Source organism: Cucurbita pepo, chromosome 9 (genome assembly GCF_057944985.1).
Source record: "Cucurbita pepo subsp. pepo isolate OVF chromosome 9, ASM5794498v1, whole genome shotgun sequence".
Taxonomy (NCBI): Eukaryota; Viridiplantae; Streptophyta; class Magnoliopsida; order Cucurbitales; family Cucurbitaceae; genus Cucurbita; species Cucurbita pepo.
In genome coordinates, this window is record NC_141806.1 from 4,624,397 (window position 1) to 4,648,069 (window position 23,673).

The window sequence follows — 23,673 nt, forward strand, 5'->3', positions numbered from 1 at the left end:
TCCACGTTGTGGCCGTAGAGACTTAGGCTCGTATTCGAGCAGCCACATTTGACATTCGTAAGTAAGACATTTTTAATCGTCATCCAGTATTGTCCTTGTTCCATCTCGAAGTATTGTATTGATGTATGATATGAAAATTATAATGTAGGAATATCCAGGGGTTTGCTAACTTACCCTTAATCATGAACAATCAAAATAAGGTCAACGAGCCCCTTGGTGGTAAGAATTATAGGGTTTGCTAGCTTATCTTAACCATATCCGTCAAGATGGGCACTGTTTGGTGCCCAGTTAACATGCATGTTTATGGACCATGTTGCAACATATGGGATACATGAACGTTATATTCCCCTCCCTTTCCAAAGTTAAGGGATGCATAGTTACCCTTTCGAGAGTCAAATATAATTATCTTCTTACTGGGTATGTTGCGCCATCTGTGGGGGTCAAACCCACGACCACGTGGTTAAAAGCCACAGGCTCTACTACTGAGCTAAGATGACTTGTCACAGCAAAGGTTGCACATGTTATCCCCACTTGTTAGAGAGATATGAAAGAGTGAGTATTTGCTTATTGGTATGTTATAAAGACTAGTCATTGAGTTTTTTTGCAGCTATTTATAATTTATAACTTGCCATTTGTGGGCATAGAACCGCTTTGTCACATATGGAAGAACATGTTGTCCCCACATGCAAGAGAGAGTTAGAACTAGGTATGGTTGCACCATCTCGCTTTGTCACATATGGAAGCACATGTTGTCCCCACGTGCAAGAGAGAGTTAAAACTAGGTATGGTTGCACCCCATCTGTGGGGATTGAACCCACGACAACATGGTTAAAAGCCACATGCTCTGCCACTGAGGTAAGATGACTTGTCACAACTATGTTAGTACATGTTCCCACTTGTTAGGGGGAGTTATTTGAGGCAAAAAAAAAAAAAAAATGACGGTGAGAGTAGATATCAAGCCTTCACAAAAAAAAGAGTATTTACGAAGACTAGTCTCATTGAGTTGTTTGGAAACTATTTATATAATTTAAGCGCCATCTGTGGGGATCGAACCCACGGGGATCAAACCCACAACCACGTGGTTAAAAGCCACGTGCTCTACCACTGAGCTAAGATGGCTTGTCACAACAATGGTAGCACATGTTATCGTCACATGTTAGAGACAGTTATTTGAGGCTGAAAAAATGTGATGATGAGAGTAAATCGTCGTGTCTCGAGATAAGGAGTCATTAAGTTCTTTTGCAAAAACCCACGACTATGTGGTTAAAAGTCACACGCTCTACCATTGAGCTAAGACGGAGACAATTCTCAAATAAAGAGTCATTGGGTTCTTTTCAGCTATGGTAGTACATGTTGTGCCCACTTGTTAGAGAGAGTTCGTGGAGGCAGGAAAAAAGTGATGATAAGTAAACCGTGTGTCTTGCTAGGTTAAGGAGGCAGGAAAAAAGTGATGATGAGTAAACCGTGTGTCTTGCTAGGTTAAGGATGTGATAAAGGGCTACAAATGAGTTGAGATTACTGGGTACATTTATGATGTGATGAAGGGCTACAAATGAGTTGAGGTTACTGGGTATATTTATATACTCTATGTCGTACCCATATTTTTATTAGATTGGTATATATTGATATGTCTTCAAGACTATTCTCGAGATAAAGAGTCATTGGGTCCTTTGTATCTATTTAATTTATAGCCGCATTTGTAGGGATCAAACCCGCAACCATGTGGTTAAAAGTCACACGCTTTATCACTGAGCTAAGATGACTTGTCACAACCATGTATGTAAGTCAGAGCATGAGTAACAAGTAGCATCACTTAGTGCCCATGAAATTGATGCATGTTTTTTTGTGATGCTAAGATACCTTGATTGTGCTTGAATATCTTCTTATATTTTGTTCCATTATGATAGATTATTGCTTCAAGCACTAGGAGAGAGACAAAGCATGATTGGGGTTTCGGACGAAGGGCTTAGATAAAGTCTGATCCCACACACGAGTTCTTCATATAGGGAGGAACCTAGAAAGTAGGTGGTCTTATTGTCCACACACCCTGCCATCTCTGATTCATGTTGTTACAACAAATAAGGGAAATTGAAACGACAAAGACAATGTCAGCATAGATAAAGTCTAGATCCTTGAGGGACTTCCGTAAGTATCACCCACTTGGGTTGGATTGAAAGATGACTAACCCCAATGTTGTGGAGGCATTGATTGAGTCAAAGGATAAAATTTTAGGGTACTGGATCAAAAGATCTAGAGAAAGACTATTGATAGGATCTTAACGATACGTGATGAGTCAATCGCTCGGTTGTATCTGAAGGAAGCTTTCGTTTACAAATACAACCAAATGTCAACCAATATCATCTACTTTTTTTAGCTACAAACGGGCAAATTTGAAGTTTGTTGGTTTATCCTTAGTCATGAAAGTGATGAATGTTGGTTAAATATCCAAGTGGTTGTAGTTTAGTGGTGAGAATTCCACGTTGTGGCCGTGGATACCTGGGCTTGAATCCCAGCAGCCACATCTACCTTTTATAGCTATCAACGAGCAAATTTGAAGTTTGTTGGTTTATCCTTAATCATGAAAGTGATGAATGTTGGCTAAATATCCAAGTGGTTGTAGTTTAGTGGTGAGAATTCCACGTTGTGGCCGTGGAGACCTGGGCTCAAATCCCAGCAGCCACATCTACCTTTTATAGCTATCAACGAGTAAATTTGAAGTTTGTTGGTTTATCCTTAATCATGAAAGTGATGAATGTTGGCTAAATATCCAAGTGGCTGTAGTTTAGTGGTGAGAATTCCACGTTGTGGCCGTGGAGACCTGGGCTCAAATCCCAGCAGCCACATCTACCTTTTATAGCTACCAACGAACAAATTTGAAGTTTGTTGGTTTATCCTTAATCATGAAAGTGATGAATGTCAGCTAAATATCCAAGTGGCTGTAGTTTAGTGGTGAGAATTCCACGTTGTGGCCGTGGAGACCTGTGCTCAAATCCCAGCAGCCACATTTACTTTTTTATAGCTACCAACGAGCAAATTTGAAGTTTGTTGGTTTATCCTTAATCATGAAAGTGATGAGTGTCGGCTAAATATCCAAGTTGCTATAGTTTAGTGTTGAGAATTCCACGTTGTGGCCGTGGAGACCTGGGCTCGAATCCCAGCAGTCACATCTACCTTTTATATAGCTACCAACGAGCAAATTTGAAGTTTGTTGGTTTATCCTTAATCATGAAAGGGATGAATGTCGGCAGTCAATCACTCAGATCTCAAACCATGACTAAAAGAACAAGGAAGAACAAGGGAATAGACAGACAGACAAACAAAACAAAAAAAAAACAGACTTTGTTCACGTTAGTTTACAAACCAAAAATGGGAATGGCATACACAATAGTACAACAACCCATGACAAAAAAAAAAACAGACTTTGTTCACGTTAGTTACAAACCAAAAATGGGAATGGCATACACAATAGTACAACAACCCATGAAAATATTGGCTAAACCGATGCCCTCGACCGGTAACCTGTGACCACTTGAAAAAAAATATGGGTGAGTATAAAAATACCCAGTAAGCAACAATATCACGGTGTTAATCATGTTTTGTTTCTACATGTAATAGAAATACTCACATTTACATATCTACTTATGTATTCTGAAGTCATTTTCGAGACCGATTCAAGTCTCTCTTTAGGATAGAATTGAGGTGTCAGCAATGACTCATTTCTACATGCAATAAAAGAGCTAATTATCTCTGTGGTGTCAAGCCCTTACTTAGGACTAGTTTACGAAATCGAGACATCAACCTTGATCCGTCCCTCACACAAATAGTAACTCAAATTTCTTGGGAGGTTTTGGTTACATTGTTCTTATTACCAATAACCCTATAAGGCATTCCAAATCAACCTTGCTGAGGAGGCTTACTAGGTTCTTAGGACGTTTAGACGCTTTAAATATGACAATCGTTTTTAGGACGTTCGGGACTAACATCATAGGGCTATCCCAACCTCTTGATGCTCTTATATCTATACTTGTGATTGATGCTCACAATCCTTTGGGGCTTGGTACTCTAGAAGTATATTGTTCTAGGTCAACTAGAAAATTGCTCTAATTCTAGCGCCCTCAACTTAACTAGGAAGATACTCTTATCAATCACATAAAGAACGGAGAATATTTTCAAAACTTTCGTTCAACTTTTTATAGAGATATTAATATCAATCACGTAAGGACGAAATATTCATGCAAACTCAACCGAAAAATAACATCTATCAATTGCCCAAGGTACATATCACAATATCATATCCTCATTTCAATCATAACAAAAATCATTAAAGTAGGCATGTACCTAAATTCTCATCCTAGGGGCATTTCAGTCATTTTTCATAACATATATAGTGTTCTCATCCAAATAGCCCTTCTAGAGTCTTAAACATGCATATTTTGAACACCTAAGGCAAGATATGTTTGTACAATAACAGGTTCTAGTGTTCCCTAAAATATTACTTGCCTAAAGAATCTGTGGCTACTTACCAAGATCATACATGCCTTCACTTATTGGAGGCTCCAAATTTCTTGAAAATTCACTCATTGATTCTGATTCAAGTGACATTAAGGTCAAATTGCAACTGGGACGAAAAAATAGTGGATCGGGAGACAAAACGATTGTAAAACAATTCTCAATGTACATTCGAAGTTTACGCGCGCAACAATGCATGGAGACTCATGTGCGGGCATATGGGCAGCACGCAGTCAACACTCGACTTTGAACCCCAACGAGCGCGACAATTACCCATGAATTTTCTAGTGGCAACATGTAGTGCTCACTACTAGGCGCTCTGAGTCAGGTCGAATCATGGATCTGGTGGTGGGTACTGAACTGAGTCTCACGCGGGTTGAAGGGTCGCAATTTAGGGTCAAATTAGGTTAGGTCTAAGCGATGCGTCTCCCGTGGAAGTCTAATGCATTGTTCCAGTCAAACCATGACACATTTCCACACGCTTGGCAGACGCATTACTCCTATAGTTCGACATCTTTCCACCGCTAGCTTCGCCGCGTTTCACTGCTCGATGTCTGACGCGTCAATCGAATGTTCCATCTACACAATTAATTTTTAGAATTCGAAGAATTTTATGATTTTTTCCAATTTTCTTTATATTTTCCTTACTTTTCATAGCAAACTTGAATCAACTTGGTTCCTCCACCAAAGTATTAGAGTAAATAATCCATTATTACAAAGATGTTTTTCTTGTAGTTTATTTCTAACCATAGAAGAGATATTCTCATTCAAAATTGACCTACATTCTCATTCAAAATTAGTGTTTCTCAACAAACACCAGAACTCCTTCTAATTCGATTCGACTTTAATTTTCATCACGAAAAATATGCAAAATACTTTCTAGATCAACCTACTAAATTTTGTAATATGAATCTCCTTGAATCTCCCATCTCTCAAGAAAATCTAAGAATGAAAAACTCAAAAACTTACCTTGAGTTCTTCCTTATTTCTTGATGCTTTTTGACGATTCAAGTGTCTAGACTTAATCTCCACAAGGCTCAGACTTAATCTCCACAAGGCTCTAAGTAATATTCGTGGCCAAGGTTTTGTTGGAATCAAAATGGATGGCAATTACTCAAAATGGATGGTTGAATAACATCGTCTTGGGCAAACCAAGTAAGTGACTCCACTATTAGCTTGGTTGGATAAATTGTATTATATATGATGGCGCGTCCTATGGCCCCAGCATATGTCATATGTATGAATGATATGCTACGCTATACTATACAATGTTATTTGATACTATGCTATGTTATGTTATGATAGGTTATACCATGTATAAAAGCTATATATGATGGGATCATGTCAAGATGGGTTAAAAATCGAAGAGGTTGTAGTTTAAGGGTGAGAATTTCATGTTGTGATTGTGGATACCTACCTGGGCTTAAATCCCAACTGCCACATTTGATTTTTTTTTATTCCTATAAACCATTGAAGCATATTAACTTAATTTAAACCACCCGATTGATTTTTATGAACAAATTGGTTAAGCAAATTAGAAGTTTGTTGATTTATCCTTAATCATGAAAGCCATGAATGATGGTTAAATATTCAAGTGGCTGTAGTTTAGTGGTGAGAATTCCACGTTGTGGCCGTGGAGACTTGGGCTCGAATCCCAGCATCCACATCTACTTTTTTTATAGCTACCAACGAGCAAATTTGAAGTTTGTTGGTTTATCCTTAATCATGAAAGTGATGAATGTCGGCTAAATATCCAAGTGGCTGTAGTTTAGTGGTGAGAATTCCACGTTGTGGCCATGGAGACTTGGGCTCAAATCCCAGTAGCCACATTTGCAAGGAGATGCTACTGAAGGAAAGAATTAGAAGTTTGCTTGTTTATCCCTCAATCATGAGACGTCAAGAAGAGATCAACGTTGGTACTAAACATTGAAGTCGTTGTAGGTTTAGTAGTGAGAATTCCATGTGGGTGCCCTCGAGACAGTGTTGTCCCCACTTGGTTAGAGAGACTTATTTGAGGCAAAAAACGGGCACTGGAAGAGAAACTGCCCAAAATACCTTGCAGAGAAGAAAGCCGAAAAGACACAACAAGGGCTTAGATAGAGTCTGATCCCACACACGAGTTCTTCATATAGGGAGGCACCTAGAAAGTAGGTGGTCTTATTGTCCACACACCCTGCCATCTCTGATTCATGTTGTTACAACAAATAAGGGAAATTGAAACGACAAAGACAATGTCAGCATGTCAAGAGAGTCTAGATCCTTGAGGGACTTCCGTAAGTATCACCCACTTGGGTTGGATTGAAAGATGACTAACCCCAATGTTGTGGAGGCATTGATTGAGTCAAAGGATAAAATTTTAGGGTACTGGATCAAAAGATCTAGAGAAAGACTATTGATAGGATCTTAACGATATGTAATGAGCTAATCCCTCGGTTGTATCTGAAGGAAGCTTTCGTTTACAAATACAACCAAATGTCAGCCAATATCATCTACTTTTATTAGCTACAAACGGGCAAATTTGAAGTTTGTTGGTTTATCCTTAGTCATGAAAGTGATGAATGTCAGCTAAATATCCAAGTGGTTGTAGTTTAGTGGTGAGAATTCCACGTTGTGGCCGTGGAGACCTGGGCTCGAATCCCAGCAGCCACATCTACTTTTTATAGCTACCAACGAGCAAATTTGAAGTTTGTTGGTTTATCCTTAATCATAAAAGTGATGAGTGTCGGGTAAATATCCAAGTGGCTGTAGTTTAGTGGTGAGAATTCCATGTTGTGGTCGTGGAGACTTGGGCTTGAATCCCAGCCACATCAACTTTTTATAGCTACCAACGAGCAAATTTGAAGTTTGTTGGTTTATCCTTAATCATGAAAGTGATGAATGTCAACTAAATATCCAAGTGGCTGTAGTTTAGTGGTGAGAATTCCACGTTGTGGCCGTGGAGACCTGGGCTAAAATCCCAGCAGCCACATCTACTTTTTATAGCTACCAACGAGCAAATTTGAAGTTTGTTGGTTTATCCTTAATCATGAAAGTGATGAATGTTGCCTAAATATTTTGTTGGTTTATCCTTAATCATGAAAGTGATGAATGTTGGCTAAATATCTAGGTGGCTATAGTTTAGTGGTGAGAATTTCACGTTGTGACTGTGGAGACGTGGGCTTGAATCCCAGTAGCCACATCATCTACACTTTTATGAACAAACTCGTGAAGCAAATTAGAAGTTTTTTTTGTCTATCCTTAATCATGAAAGTGATGAATGATGGCTAAATATCCAAGTGGTTGTAGTTTAGTTGTGAGAATTCTACATTGTGGCCGTGGAGACCTGGGCTCGAATCTCGATAGCCACATTGACATTGTTTTTCTTAGCTACAACAGCAATATGACAAGACATTCGTAATGGTACCGTATGGTCCTTTCGTAATGGTACCGTATGGTCCTTATTCCACCTCGAATATTTGTTTTCTAAATTTCAATAACACATGTCTTAATATATATCCACCTTGTTGAGCTTGAATCCATGCACCAATTTCAATAACACATGTCTTAATATATATCTACCTTGTTGAGCTTGAATCCATGCACCAAGGATGAAACATAGACACAAATTTTAATAAAGCAGACAAGAAACATTGTTTTTCTTAGCTACAACTGCTATATGACAAGACATTCGTAATGGTACCGTATGGTCCGTATGGTCCTTATTCCACCTGTAATATGACATTCGTAATGGTATCGTATGGTCTGTATGGTCCTTATTCCACCTCGAATAGAGTTCCCAACCCAAAATAATTAGTTGTAAGTGGTGAGTATTCCACCTGCATTATGACATTCGTAATGGTATCGTATGGTATGTATGGTCCTTATTCCACCTCGAATAGAGTTCACAACCCAAAATAATTAGTTGTAAGTGGTGAGAAATCCACGTTGTGGTCGTGGAGACTTGGGCTTGAATCCATACACCCACATTTGAGATTTGTTTTCTAATTCTCTCATAAGGATGAAACATAGACACATAAATTTTAATAAATCCATCCGACATGAAATATTGTTCATCTTTTAGCTACAACCACTGGTATGACATTCATAATGGTCCAGTATGGTCCTTGTTCCACCTTGAATAGAGTTCATAACTCAACCCTCTATTTTCTGATTAGATTAGACACATGCGTTCTAATGATTAGTTGTAAATTATGAAGAATGATGGGCTAAATATCGAAGTGGCAGTAGTTTAGTGTTAAGAATTTTACGTTGTTGTGGCTGTGGAGACCTAGGCACGAACCGGACATGAAACCTCGACATGAAACATTGTTCTGCTTTTAACTACAACCGCTGGTATGACATTCGTAATGGTTCGGTATGGTCCTTGTTAAACCTCGAATAGAGTTCACAACCCAACTCTCTATTTTCTGATTGTATCTAACACATGTCTTTATGATGATTAGTTGTAGATTATGAAGAATGATGGGCAACATATTGAAATGGCTATAATGTAGTGGTCAGAACTCCACGTTGTGACCGTAGAGACATGGGTGCAAAATTAAACATATAAACATGAATCAAACACAAAACATTGATCTCCTTAAATTAGAATGAGAAACTTGGAAAGAATTAGAAGTTTGCTTGTTTATTCCTCAAACATGAGTCGTCAAGACGAGACCCACCTTGGCCTTCACTTGGTCGTCTCCATCTACGAACAGGTTCCTCCTCACTGCACTTCTTGTTGCAGTATTCTAACTCATATACTTATATTTTTTACCAGAGTAATACTTAATCATGCTCTTATTCTTCTAGTGAATCATATCGTCATGGGTTTGTGAGATATTTTTACGGCTCCTCTGTGCCACGTTTGCGACCACGCCCACAACCTTTACTTTCCTTTTTGTGGTTGCCATGTCCCTTCGTAACTAAAATTGAAGAAGCAACCACATTTTTTTTTTGTTCGTGCGAGTCACACCTCGTGTGTGAGTAAGACATGCTTCTCCTCATCTTTATCTTCATAGCCATGAAGTCTCTCCTCATGGACTTTAAGACGACTAACGACCACCTTAACCGATATATTCTTAAGGTCGTTAATTTTCTCGATGGAGGTAACAATCTGCATGAATCTCGAGAGAACATCTCTAAGGAACTTCTTGACATGAAGATCTTTTCCACTTTGTCACGTAACGAACAGATGCTAGTGATGATTTTCGTCAGCTTCATGGCAAATCGAACATTTTTTCTTAAGACACACTTGTTAGAAAGCAAGCAAAGTAGTCTGTTTATGCGATGATCCTATACGATGTTCTAGATTGCAAACATTGAAATAGAGCTTATTAGAAAAGGTAAGATAGGAAATTCGAAAGCGGTATCCGTTTGAAAAAAATTATGATCCTGTAATTGACAATATGAAAAGGGAGGAACTTTGAGGGAAGGATCCAACTTTCATTAGGATCCTGACTTAGAAGTTAACATACATGTTTATCGATCCTATAACATACTTAGAATTTAACATTTTTTTATCCTGTATGTGCCTATAAGTTAAATCGACCATGTTGCATAGTTACTCTTTGTGAGTAATGGATACATGAGCGTTACTTCCCCTCCCTTTCGAGTGATGTAATGGATTGTATTTCTACTACTAGTACATAATCGTGCTAAATCAGAGGATAAGAAAATATATATCTGCGTTCTAGGTACTTTATGGATATCATCATCCCGTTAAGCATGTATGACTGTATGCATGATTGATTGTACATTGAATCCAAGTGGTTCAATCTCTGATCCTCTCTATAGAGAATAAGTAATAGAAGAAATTTCGGAGGAGAGTGAAAGCATCAATTTGGCTAGACGATGACTTATGATGGAATGTCTCCGGTAGACAGAGTGCATTAGAATTGTGAGATGATCTAAGGATATGGCTCTAGTACTCTTGATCGATCCAAACTCGATGAGTCAAAACAGAGGAACTTCAAAATGTGAATCCATGTTAAGACTGTCAAACCATCATAGAGATGACGAGCAAGTTAACACATGTACAATACCTTTCCGCTCTAGTACAATGTCGTTATGCTCTAGTACGATACCGTTAAGCTAGGCATGAGACTTCTTAAGGATGATGTGTGACTTGATAGTTTAAATGGATTACCCTGCATGGTGGATCCGTCCTGTAGATGGGTGTTAATCATGTGGATAGTCATTGGAGCTGGTACATATAAGGGGTAGCCCCGACCTTGGACAACTACATGGCCAACGGGATTGAGGCAGAAAAAAGTGATGATGAGTAAGCCGTACCCATATATGTTGTATTAGGTTGGGTATATATTGGGTATGTTAGGTACGTTCTAAAGACTAGTCATGTATGGGGATCGAACCCACAACCACATGGTTAAAGACTACACACGACCTTGGACAACTACATGGCCAACGGGATTGAGGCAGAAAAAAGTGATGATGAGTAAGCCATACCCATATATGTTGTATTAGGTTGAGTATATATTGGGTATGTTAGGTACGTTCTAAAGACTGGTCATGTATGGGGATCAAACCCACAACCACACGGTTAAAGACTACACACACCCTACAACTGAGCTAAGATGGCTTGTCACAACCATGGTTGGTTGTACATGTTTGTAAGAGAGTGTCAAATGAGGTATTTTCTTACTGGGTATGTGCGCCATTTGTGGGGATCAAACCCACAACCACGTGGTTAAATGCCACGTGCTCTACCACTGAGTTGTGATGGCTTGTCACAACCTTGGTAGCACATGTTTTCTCCACTTGTTAGAGAGAGTTATTTGAGGCAAAAAAAAAAAAAAAAAAAAAAAAGTGCCAGACGACGAGTAAATCTCAATGTTCTATAAAAGACTAGTCAATTTATAGTGCAATCTATGGGGATCAAACCCACAACCACACGGTTAAAAGCCACGCTCTCTACCATTAAGCTAAGATGGCTTGTCACAGCAATGGTAGCACATGTTGTCCCCACTTGTTAGAGAGAGTTATTTGAGGTTGAAAACAAGTGACGATGAGAGTAAATCGTGGTGTCTCAAGATAAGGAGTCATTAAGTTCTTTTCAACTATGGTAGCACATGTTGTGCCCACGTGTTAGAGAGAGTTCGTGAGGCAGAAAAAAATAATGATGAGTAAACTGTTTGTCTTGCTAGGTTAAGGATGTGATGAGCCTACAAATGAGTTTGAGGTTACTAGGTATATTTATATATTCTATATCATACCCATATTTTTTATTAGATTGGTATATGTTGATATGTCTTCCAGACTATTTAATTTATAGCACCATTTGTGGGGATTGGTATATGTTGATATGTCTTCCAGACTATTTAATTTATAGCACCATTTGTGGGGATCAAATCTGTGACCATGTCGTTAAAAGTCACATGCTCTATCACTGAGCTAAGATGGCTTTTTACAACTATGTATGTAAGTCATAGCTTGAGTAACTAGTAGCATCACTTAGTACCCCTGAAATTGATGCATGTTTTTTTGTGACGCTAAGATAGCTTGATTGTGCTTTAATATCTTCTTATATTTTTTCCTCCCATATGGTGATGATGTCCATGGAGACCCTACGGTCTCTGATTCATGTTGCTACAACAAATGTGGAGAACTGATGCGACAAAAACAATGTTAGCAAGTCAAGAGAGCCTAGGTACCTCAGGGACTTCTGTAAGTATCACCCGCTTGGATTGGATTGAAAGACGACTAACCAAAATGTTCTGGAGGCATCGATTGAGTCGAAGGATACAATTTTAGGAAGAGAAAGACTACCGACAATATCTTAACGATAGGTGATGAGTCAATCACTCAGTTATATCTGAAGGATGCTTTCATCTACAAATACAACCAATTGTCAGCTAATATCAGAACCTATTACAACTCCATTTTTAAGGTTTTAAATCTCAAACCATGACTAAAAGAACAACACAATAATAGACAAGACAAACAAAAAAAACAAAAAAAACAAAAAAAAAAAGTAAAAATTTCACATGAGTTAAAATCATACTACATCATTCTTGAAATAAAAATCCAAAATAAAAAATACAAAACAGACTTTGTTCACGTTAGTATACAAACCAAAAATGGGAATGTTATACACAATAGTACAACAACCCATGAAAATATTGGATAAACTGATGCCCTCGGTTGACATCCCTATGTAAAAGCACGGCTCCTCAACACTCTCCCACCTCGACTGGTAACCTGTGACCACTTGAAAAAAAATATGGGTGAGTATAAAAATACCCAGTAAGCAACAATATCACAGTGTTAATCATGTTTCGTTTCTACACGTAATAGAAATACTCACATTTAGATATCTACCTATGTATTCTCAAGTCATTTTCGAGACCGATTTACAGAATCGCAACTTTAGCCTTGACTTGTTTCTACATGCAATAGAAATACTTTGCTTTAAGATAACTACCTGTGTAATCCCAAGTCTCTCTTTAGGACCAACTTATAAAATTGAGGTGTCAGTCATGACTCATTTCTACATGAAATAAAAGAGCTAATTATCTATGTGGTGTCAAGCCCTTACTTAGGACTAGTTTTCGAAATTGAGACATCAACCTTGATCCGTCCCTCACACATTAGTAACTCAAATTTCTTTGGAGGTTTTGGTTACATCGTTCATAATACCAATAACCCTATAAGGCTTTCCAAATCAATCTTGCTAAGGAGGCTTACTAGGTTTTTAGGGCGTCTAGACGCTTTAAATATTGTCTATCGTTTTTAGGACGTTCAGGACTAACATCATAGGGCTATCCCAACCTCTTGGTGCTCTTATATCTATACTTGTGATTGATGCTCACAATCCATTGGGGCTTGGTACTCTAGAAGTATATTGTTCTAGGTCAACTAGAAAATCGCTCTAATTCTAGCGCCCTCAACTTAACTAGGAAGATACTCTTATCAATCATATAAAGAACGGAGAATATTTTCAAAACATTCGTTCAACTTTTTATAGAGATATTAATATCAATCATGTAAGGACGAAATATTCATGCAAACTCAACCGGAAAATAAAATCTATCAATTGCCCAAGGTACATATCACAATATCATATCCTCATTTCAATCACAACAAAAATCATTAAAGTAGGCATGTACCTAAATTCTCATCCCAGGGGCATTTCAGTCATTTTTCATAACATATATAGTGTTCTCATCCAAATAGCCCTTCTAGAGTCTTAAACATGCATATTTTGAACACCTAAGGCAAGATATGTTTGTACGATAACACGTTCTAGTGTTCCCTAAAATATTACTTGCCTAAAGAATCTATGGCTACTTACCAAGATCATACATGCGTTCACTTATTGGAGGCTCCAAATTTCTTGAAAATTCACTCATTGATTCTGATTCAAGTGACATTAAGGTCAAATTGCAACTGGGACGAAAAAATAGTGGATCGGGAGACAAAACGATTGTAAAACAATTCTCAATGTACATTCGAAGTTTACGCGCGCAACAATGCATGGAGACTCATGTGCGGGCATATGGGCAGCACGCAGTCAACACTCGACTTTGAACCCCAACGAGCGCGACAATTACCCATGAATTTTCTAGTGGCAGCATGTAGTGCTCACTACTAGGCGCTCTGAGTCAGGTCGAATCATGGATCTGGTGGTGGGTACTGAACTGAGTCGCACGCGGGTTGAAGGGTCACAATTTAGGGTCAAATTAGGTTAGGTCTAAGCGATGCGTCTCCCGTGGAAGTCTAATGCATTGTTCCAGTCAAACCATGACACATTTCCACACGCTTGGCAGACGCATTACTCCTATAGTTCGACATCTTTCCACCGCTAGCTTTGTTGCGTTTCACTGCTCGATGTCTGACGTGTCAATCGAATGTTCCATCTGCACAATTAATTTTTAGAATTCGAAGAATTTTATGATTTTTTTCAATTTTCTTTATATTTTCATTACTTTTCATAGCAAACTTGAATCAACTTGGTTCCTCCACCAAAGTATTAGAGTAAATAATCCATTATTACAAAGATGTTTTTCTTGTAGTTTATTTTCAACCATAGAAGAGATATTCTCATTCAAAATTGACCTACATTCTCATTCAAAATTATTGTTTCTCAACAAACACCAGAACTCCTTCTAATTCGATTCGATTCTAATTTTCATCACGAAAAATATGCAAATACTTTCTAGATCAACCTACTAAATTTTGTAATATGAATCTCCTTGAATCTCCCATCTCTCAAGAAAAACTAAGAATGAAAAACTCAAAAACTTACCTTGAGTTCTTCCTTATTTCTTGATGCTTTTTGACGATTCAAGTGTCTAGACTTAATCTCCACAAGGCTCTAAGTAATATTCGTGGCCAAGGTTTTGTTGGAATCAAAATGGATGGCAATTACTCAAAATGGATGGTTGAATAACATCGTCTTGGGCAAACCAAGTAAGTGACTCCACTATTAGCTTGGTTGGATAAATTGTATTATATATGATGGCACGTCCTATGGCCCCAGCATATGTCATATGTATGAATGATATGCTACGCTATACTATACTATGTTATTTGATACTATGCTATGTTATGTTATGATAGGTTATACCATGTATAAAAGCTATATGTGATGGGATCATGTCAAGATGGGTTAAAAATCCAAGAGGTTGTAGTTTAAGGGTGAGAATTTCATGTTGTGATTGTGGATACCTACTGGGCTTAAATCCCAACCGCCACATTTGATTTTTTTTTATTTCTATAAACCATTGAAGCATATTAACCTAATTTAAACCACCCGATTGACTTTTATGAACAAATTGGTGAAGCAAATTAGAAGTTTGTTGATTTATCCTTAATCATGAAAGCCATGAATGATGGCTAAATATCCAAATGGCTGTAGTTTAGTGGTGAGAATTCCACGTTGTGGCCGTGGAGACCTGGGCTCGAATCCCAACAGCCACATCTACTTTTTATAGATACCAACGAGCAAATTTGTTGGTTTATCCTTAATCATGAAAGTAATGAATGTCGGCTAAATATCTAAGTGGCTGTAGTTTAGTGGTGAGAATTCCATGTTGTGGCCGTGGAGACCTGGGCTCGAATCCCAATAGCCACATCTACTTTTTATAGCTACCAACGAGCAAATTTGAAGTTTGTTGGTTTATCCTTAATCAAGAAAGTGATGAATGTCGGCTAAATATCCACTTGTTGGTTTATCCTTAATCAAGAAATTGATGAATGTCGGCTAAATATCCAAGTGGCTGTAGTTTAGTGGTAAGAATTCCACGTTGTGGTCATGGAGACCTGGGCTCAAATCCCAGCAGCGACATTTGCAAGGAGACACAAGGTTAAAAGTCACTCCTTCACACAAGCTTCAAAAAGCAAATAAAGGAAACACAAGGTTCAAAAAGCTTGCAGAGAAGAAAGCCGAAGGCACTAGAAGAGAAACTGCCCAAAATAGCTTGCAGAGAAGAAAGCCGAAAAGACACAACATTGCAAATATGATTTACTCATTGTAGAAATATGTTTAGTAGAGTATGACAACTCAACTTGGATAGGAGAGATTGTCTCATTGCAAATATGATTTACTCATTGTAGAAATATGTTTAGTAGAGTATGACAACTCAACTTGGATGTCTCATTGCAAATATGATTTACTCATTGTAGAAATATGTTTAGTAGAGTATGACAACTCAACTTGGATAGGAGAGATTGTCTCAGCAAGATTAGTAGGAAATTTAAAGTTGTTTTTTGGAGATAAGTATCTTTTGAAATCAATGAAGTGTTCATTTGCAAAAAATTTATTCATATTTGTTCTGCAAAACTAGAAAACAACTTATATATGTTAAAACCGAGCGAAACAAAAGCTATTTTAAACACCAAGATGTTTAAAACAGCTGAAACTTAAAATAAACGACAAAAGATTTCTCCTAATACCTATCATTGGCACTTAAGACTATGCCACATTAATCTCAATAGGATTGAGAGATTGGTTAAAAGAGAACTTCTAAATGAGTTAGAAGACAACTCTTTACCTCCATGTGAGTCTTGTCTTGAGGGAAAAATGACTAAACGATCATTTTCCAAAAAAGGTTATAGAGCCAAAGAAACCTTAGAACTCGTGCATACAGATCTCTATGGTCCAATGAATGTCAAAGCACCAGGAGGTGTCAAAATGTTGAATTAAAATGATTTGAATTAAAATGAAGAAAGTCAAAATGTTGACTTCATTTAATGGAAAAATCCATGTTAGTGGAATTTTGAGGTGTCAAAATTTGGTTTAACCAAACTTGCATGCTTGCCAAATAAACCCCACAAGTTTGAGTGGTATTTTGAGTGTCAAAATTTGGTTAACTCAAACATGCATGCTTGCCACATAATCCCAAACATTTGAGTGGAATTTTAAGTGTCAAAATTTGGTGATCTCAAATTTGCATGAACATGCAAACATGAATCTTTAAATAGAGTGATCATGGTGCATGGAAGGTCTTCTTCTTCTTGGTGAAAAACCTTAAGAAAAACCTCTCACAAACACTCTCTTCATATATACAAAATTCCTCCCAAGTTTAGTCACTCACCGGATTCCACAATCCCGTTCTAAGGTCGGAGGATAGTGGAGAAGACACTAGTGGTGGTTCGAAACTGGTTCGTGAGAAAAAAAAAGTTTGAACTACAAAAGGTTAGTATTCAAACTCATTCAGTTTTAATACTTATAAACATGCTAGTTATTTACTATAATTGATGTTCTAGAAGTGCCCGAAGTGCCTAAGATCCAAATTGCTTCCGCATGTGTTATATTAACACCATCAGTCCCCACTTGTTGTTAGATAGAGTTATTTAAATGAGTGTTGCTTATTGGGTATATTTTTATACCCATATTTTGTATTAGGTTGGTGGTATATATTGATAGTCCTAAAGACTATTCTCGAGACAAAGAGTCGTTGGGTTCTTTGCAGATATTTTTAATTTATATAGCACAATCCGTGGGGATCGAATCCACGACCACGTGGTTAAAAGCCACGCGCTCTATCACTGAGCTAAGACTGCTTATCAAAACAATTGTAGCACATGTTGTCCCCACTTGTTAGAGAGAGTTTTTTTACGCACAAAAAAGTGATGATGAGTAAACCCTGGTGTCTTGCTAGGTCAAGGATGTGATGAAAGCCTACAAATGAGTTGTGCCTACTAGATATATTTATATACTCTATATCATGCCCATAGTTCAAAGATTGGAATTGAAAAGTTTGCTGGATTCGATTTCGGTATTTGGAAGATGCAAATTGAAGATAATTTGTACCATAAATATCTTCACGAACCCCTATTGGGGGTGAAGTCGGATACCTGACCACGGAACAGTTGAAGCTCAAGAATCGTGAGGCTCCCAGATTGATTTGGTTGACATTGGCCATTCACGTAGCATTCAACATAATCAAGGAAAAGAAAACGTCAAATCTATTGAAGGCACTATCAAATATGTACGAAAAATTGTCGACTATTAACAAGGTGTATTTGATGCGAAAATTGTTCAATCTTCAAATGTATGAAAGGTGGATCTCTTGCGGATCATATAAATGAATTCAATATGATTGTAAGCCAATTGAGTTTTGTGGAAATTAATTTCGAAAGTGAAATTAAAGCATTGATTTTGATGCCATCTTTACACGAGTCGTGGGATACAGTAGTTGCCGCAATTAGTAGTTCTCGAGGATATGAGAAAATGATGTTCGATGAAATTTGAGATATATTTCTCAGCGAAAGTATTCGAAAACGAGAAATTGAGAATTCATCTGGTGGTGCTCTCAGTGTTGACCAAACGGAAAGAAGTAAATGAAGTGTCAAAAAAATCGATCAAAATCAAAGAACTGGGAAAAATTTTAAAACAGACCAAATGTAATGTGTTGGAGTTGTGGAGAAAAATGTCACTTTCAGACAATTGTATAAGACCAAAGAGGAAGCATGATCACAAACCAGAACATGATGATGATTCTATAAATTCAGCTGAAGACATTAGGGATGCTCTAATCCTCAGCGCGTACAGTCTGATTGAATCCTGGATTTTGGATTTAGGTGCATCTTTTTATTCATCTCCAAATAAAGAGCTCTTTTGAAATTTCAAGTCTGGAAATTTTGAGAAGGTGTATCTTGCGACAACAAAGATTTTGAGATTGAAGGAAAAGGGGATGTCCGCATAAAAACTCCGACAGAAAATCAGTGGGACATTAAAGAATGTCAGATATAATTCGTGTCTCACGAAGCACCTGATCTCTATTGGTCAATTGGATAGTAGAGGTTATGCAACAGAGTTTGGGAAGAGTTCATGGAAGATTTTGAAGGGTGCTATGGTGGTAGCACGTGGCATAAAATCTGGAAACTTATACACCACTGCAGGGTATATGAACATGGTTGTTGTTGCTAAGAGTGCTTCAAATTCAAGTATATGGAATAATAGACTTGGACATGTGAGCGCCAAAAAAATGAAGATGCTTGTGCGAAATGAGTTTTAGAAGGTCTGAAATTTGTTGATATGGGTTCTTATGAGAACTACATTATGAGCAAACAAAAATGAGCTAGTTTCACAAAGATTACCAGAGACTTGAAGATAGTATGGTTAGAAATAGTCAATATAGACGTTTGGGAACCATCTCTAGTTTCATCCCTTGGCGGATCAAAGTTCTACGTCACCTTGATCAATAATTTCAGCAGTAAGGTGTGCATTTATTTCCTGAAACACAAGTCAGATGTGTTTGCTACATTCTGGAAGTGAAAAGTTGAAGTTGAAAATCAAATTGGCTTGAAGAGTAAATGTCTGAAGTCTAACAATAGAGGAGAGTACAACAAGTCATAATTCAAAGCATTTTGTGCAGCTCAAAGAATTAGATTAACGAAGGCAATTCCCAGTAAAGCAAGACAAATTGATGTTGTTGAAAGAATAAATTGAACATTGAATGAGCGAACAAGGAGTAAGAGAATTCATTCTTGATTGCCAAAGACATTTTGGGTTAATGTCGTAAATATAGCAGTCTACTTGAATAATAGTCAGTAACCTTGGAGTTCAAGTTGCCAGAAGAAGTATGGATAGGAAAAGAACTCAAGTACTATCACTTGAGAACTTTTAGTTGTATTGCGTATGTTCGTATTGATCCAGAGAAGAATGACAAACTTGACGCTGAGGCTGTGAAGTGCTACTTCATAGGCTAGAACAATGACAAACTTGACGCTGAGGCTGTGAAGTGCTACTTCATAGGTTATGGGCCTTACATGTTTGAGTACAGGTTTTGGGATGCCAAGAATAGAAATGTTCTGAGACATTGTGACGTGACCCTTCATGAAATGTCATGTATAAGAACAAAAAGAAGAAAGGTTCTAAGACAACGAAGCAAGTGAGAGTTGAGGTTGAGTTGTTGAAAGATTCACCTAGTGATGAGCAGATACTCAAGAAACTCCTTAGACGGTTGCTGAGGAACCAGAGGTGGAGCAAGTGACAGCAGGTGTTGAAAAGATCATCTAGAACTATCATTTACGAAGATATGTATTGTAACGATTCAGATTTTCCATTTTTGCCTTATCTGGTTAAGATTTTATTTTTATTTCTGTAAAGGACAAGATATTATGTTATGCATTTATTCCCATCGAAAAGGTGTAATTTTAAACGAAGAAGTTATTAGAAATTGTAACGGTTTGGGTTTATGGAATAAAATAAAATCAAATAAGGAGAGAATAAATAATTAAATGTAATCTTCCCGTAAATCGAGGGATTTACTGCGAGACTTTTATTACGTAAGAGAAACATTCCTATTTCTCTAAATTTCCTTATCCTAGAAACCTATTATGCCTTATTGGTAATGTCTTGAGATTAGTTTTATATTCCTATGTCCAACCTTTTACATCCCTTGAAAAGGATCCTCTCCAAACTTTCCTCCGGAAACGTTGGGGTTGCTCTTCGGAGGAAGAATCGAGTACAAGTAAGGCATTGATGTTGGGATCATTGTGTCAAAGAAGGTTGGCCGTCTCGGTGTTGAGGACGTTGTGGGATTGTCGGCGCGTCGCTGGAATCGGGAAGGCGGAAACTAGAGTTTCGTCGCTTGTCGGGTAAGGAAGGCAAGGTTTTTGGAATAGGGTCGAGCTGCAGACGCGCACCTAGCAGCTTCGGCAGCTTCGCACACGTACACAGTGCGGGTCGGCTTGCACGTGTACGAAATCGGCTCGGTTCCATCAATTCCCGCAGCTCGACTTGGCGGTTTAGTTGGCCAGTTCGGTAGCTAGGCTTAGCGGCAAGGTATCACTATAATATATCGATTCCAAGGTTTTTGGCCCTTCCGAAGCTGTTTCTGCCCTTAGTTTTACCATCCGAGGTCAGTATGGTTCCTATACGTTAAAGACAGATTAGGTCGGGGGGTTTATTTTTTATAAATAGCATGAGGTTTAGCTAGGGTATGTTATGAAAGGTTTCTAAGTTTTTATGTGGTTTTCATAGGACGTATTTAACCGCCGGGATTAGCTCGTTGTGAGTGACTTCAACCAAGACCATCGAGGTAAGTGACCTTACTGTTGGAGTTAGCTTACTACGTGTTGTATGATGGTGCGTGCCCTGTGGCCCCTGCATGCACCATATTTATGTCATATGATTATGTGATGTATAGATTGTGTATGTTATGTGATGTATGAATTATGTTGACGGTTGACTGTTTATGTTATGTGAAGTCATGAATGAGATGTTAGTATTATATGCCATGAATATGTTGATCGATGCCATAGATAAACGTAGAATTATCGAGTCATATCATGAGATGTTTATGCAACTGGAATGTTTATGTAATATGTCATGTAATGTAAGTCATGTGAGATGCCATGTGATGTAAGAAACGTAAATGCGATGTTAGCACTGCTTATGTAATGCCATGTTAGATACGTTAAGGGACCTCATGCATATATGTATGTCACGTGCATCAGGATTCTTCCCCTTTATGTTACGGAAGAATGAAATACGATATTTAGGTTCGCCATGATATCATGCGGGCCCTTTTCTGTTCTGTGGTGTCCGGCTACGTGTAACACGTTGTGCCCGACCAAGTCAGGCCCAGGGGGTATGTTTACGAGCCCGCCTGGTGGGTCCATGTACACGTACATGGGCCGTGTGTGAAGGAGTACCACACACCCAACCCTGCCCAGAATAGGAAAGCGCCCAAGGCTATGAAAAGTTTATGAAAAGTTAGGTCCCGCTCATATGTTGCATGTGTTTGCATTCCTAACCCCAACAGTGGGGTGACTTACTGAGTATTTCATAAAATACTCAAGCCATGTGCTACCAATATTTTTCAGGTAAAGGAAAGGCGTCAATGTACGGTTGACGGCGGAGCTGAGGCCACCATGGAAGTTGGAGACATGATATTTTTAGGAGTTTACTTTTATTAGACTGTTTTAAGTTATAGCATTGAGTATTGTTTTAGTTGGATTTATTTTGAATTCAGTATTGAAGGTTTATTTTCGGAGTTTAGGTTTTGTTTTGGATTCATGAATATTTATGAAAGACTCTTTCAAGGTTATTTATGATGAGCTTCCGCTTAATGAGATATGTATGCATGGGTGACGTCACTAATTAGGTTATAGAGAATTAGGGGCGTTACATGTATTCACCTTCATTACATTATCTGTTGCTGGCTGATGAAGAGGAATCAGAGTCCCTTGGTGATGCCCTACAGTTGGAGGATACAACAAAGTGAGAGCAAGTCATGGATGATGAGATGTCTAAGCTTCAGAAATGTGTTGCTCTGACATCTAATGAGGCTGAGAAGGTGGCAATAGCTGAAGCTGTAAAGGAGATGATATGGATAACAGAGTATTTAGAAGAATTGGACAAGAAGCAGCACGAGAAAATTATTTATATAGATAGTTAAAGTGTCATACAGTTGGTGAGGAACCCGGTCTATCATTCAAAGACAAAATACAGAACGCAATATCATTTCACTCGCAGGTTAGTGGAAGATGATATGTGTTTGGAGAAGATAAGGAGTGAAAAGAATCTAACAAACATGTTGGCAAAATGTGTTGACGTTGGAACATGGAGGTTGTGCAAAGCCTCAATTGGTATGGTGCAGTGAAAACGTCGTTTGAGAATGAAATTCTTGGTTGACTGGATCAGTCTCCGGAGAATTTTTGGATGTAGAGCCTGCTGCCATTTATAAATAATTCAATTGTCATAGTTAGTAAAACTATATGTGGAAAATACAGAGTAAACGACTATTTCTACTAAAAAGCTGGTAAAGAAATATAGAGTAGATATTTATATACAGTAGGTGGTTATATCCGTTAAACTATATATATATAGTAAACGACAACCATATATATACCCATGAGACAGTGCTTAACTTGTATTCTCTATTGGTGTACATACCTAAAGTTATCAATATAAACATTTAGCCAATATTCCTCGTATTATGTCTCTCTTGTTCGTTGTGATCAAGATCATTTTGTCTCTCTTGTTCTTTGTGTTCATCTTGATAGAGTGTGTGTTATTGTACGATCCTAACAGGCCCATAACCCATAGGTCCCAAAGATCAAAACTTCATTCTAATACCACCCATTGAAAGGAAGTAAAGAAAATCTACTAATTGAAGGAATAAATGAAAATCTCGAGGGATTGGGAGGGTTTTAAGAATTTTATTGAAAGAAACTGATGAGTATGGAGGTGTTATTTGATCACCATCTATGAGTATCGAGTGACTCCAACTTTTTCTTCTAAAAGATTTACCGTAGATCATGAATGCAAGAAAACAATCTACGATCAGGCAAACAATCAGGCGCCATTGAACTTTTATATATAATAAGATTGTCCGTAAAAAATTCACCGACCTTTTAATAGTTTAAATACTCATTCTATTACATTTCGTGTTGGGAAATGCTCAACTTTCCACCAAAGTTTGCTCGGTTTCCACCACAAATTTCTCTAAATTTCTCGAGATGATACGATCATGTTACTATGTAGAAAATGGTAAATGGTTTACTAGCTTATCTTAACCTTAAACCGTTAAGATAGACTCTCATAGTACTTTATTAATATATGATATGGACGATATAACATGGTGACGGTTAGAGGCTTGCTAGCATATCCTTAATCACGAACCATCAATACGAGATCAACATCGGTATTGAATGATGAGTTGATAGATGAGCCCCAAGAGACTAGATTATGATGAATGATGAACTAAA

The 23,673-nt window shown here is 37.9% G+C and overlaps 7 non-coding genes across 7 annotated transcripts; 4 read left to right on the forward strand and 3 right to left on the reverse strand.

The window, feature by feature from the left end:
• Positions 1 to 425: 425 nt before the first annotated feature.
• Positions 426 to 497, reverse strand: TRNAK-UUU (transfer RNA lysine (anticodon UUU)). Its single transcript has one exon. It is a non-coding gene; the product is annotated as a tRNA-Lys (tRNA).
• Positions 498 to 1,032: 535 nt separating this feature from the next.
• TRNAK-UUU (transfer RNA lysine (anticodon UUU)) lies at positions 1,033 to 1,119 on the reverse strand. Its single transcript has one exon. It is a non-coding gene; the product is annotated as a tRNA-Lys (tRNA).
• A 1,491-nt stretch (positions 1,120 to 2,610) lies between these two features.
• Positions 2,611 to 2,682, forward strand: TRNAH-GUG (transfer RNA histidin (anticodon GUG)). The gene has a single exon. It is a non-coding gene; the product is annotated as a tRNA-His (tRNA).
• An 89-nt stretch (positions 2,683 to 2,771) lies between these two features.
• Positions 2,772 to 2,843, forward strand: TRNAH-GUG (transfer RNA histidin (anticodon GUG)). Its single transcript has one exon. It is a non-coding gene; the product is annotated as a tRNA-His (tRNA).
• Positions 2,844 to 7,086: 4,243 nt separating this feature from the next.
• On the forward strand, positions 7,087 to 7,158 carry TRNAH-GUG (transfer RNA histidin (anticodon GUG)). The gene has a single exon. It is a non-coding gene; the product is annotated as a tRNA-His (tRNA).
• A 247-nt stretch (positions 7,159 to 7,405) lies between these two features.
• TRNAH-GUG (transfer RNA histidin (anticodon GUG)) lies at positions 7,406 to 7,477 on the forward strand. The gene has a single exon. It is a non-coding gene; the product is annotated as a tRNA-His (tRNA).
• Positions 7,478 to 17,442: 9,965 nt separating this feature from the next.
• Positions 17,443 to 17,514, reverse strand: TRNAK-UUU (transfer RNA lysine (anticodon UUU)). Its single transcript has one exon. It is a non-coding gene; the product is annotated as a tRNA-Lys (tRNA).
• Between the last annotated feature and the right edge of the window lie 6,159 nt (positions 17,515 to 23,673).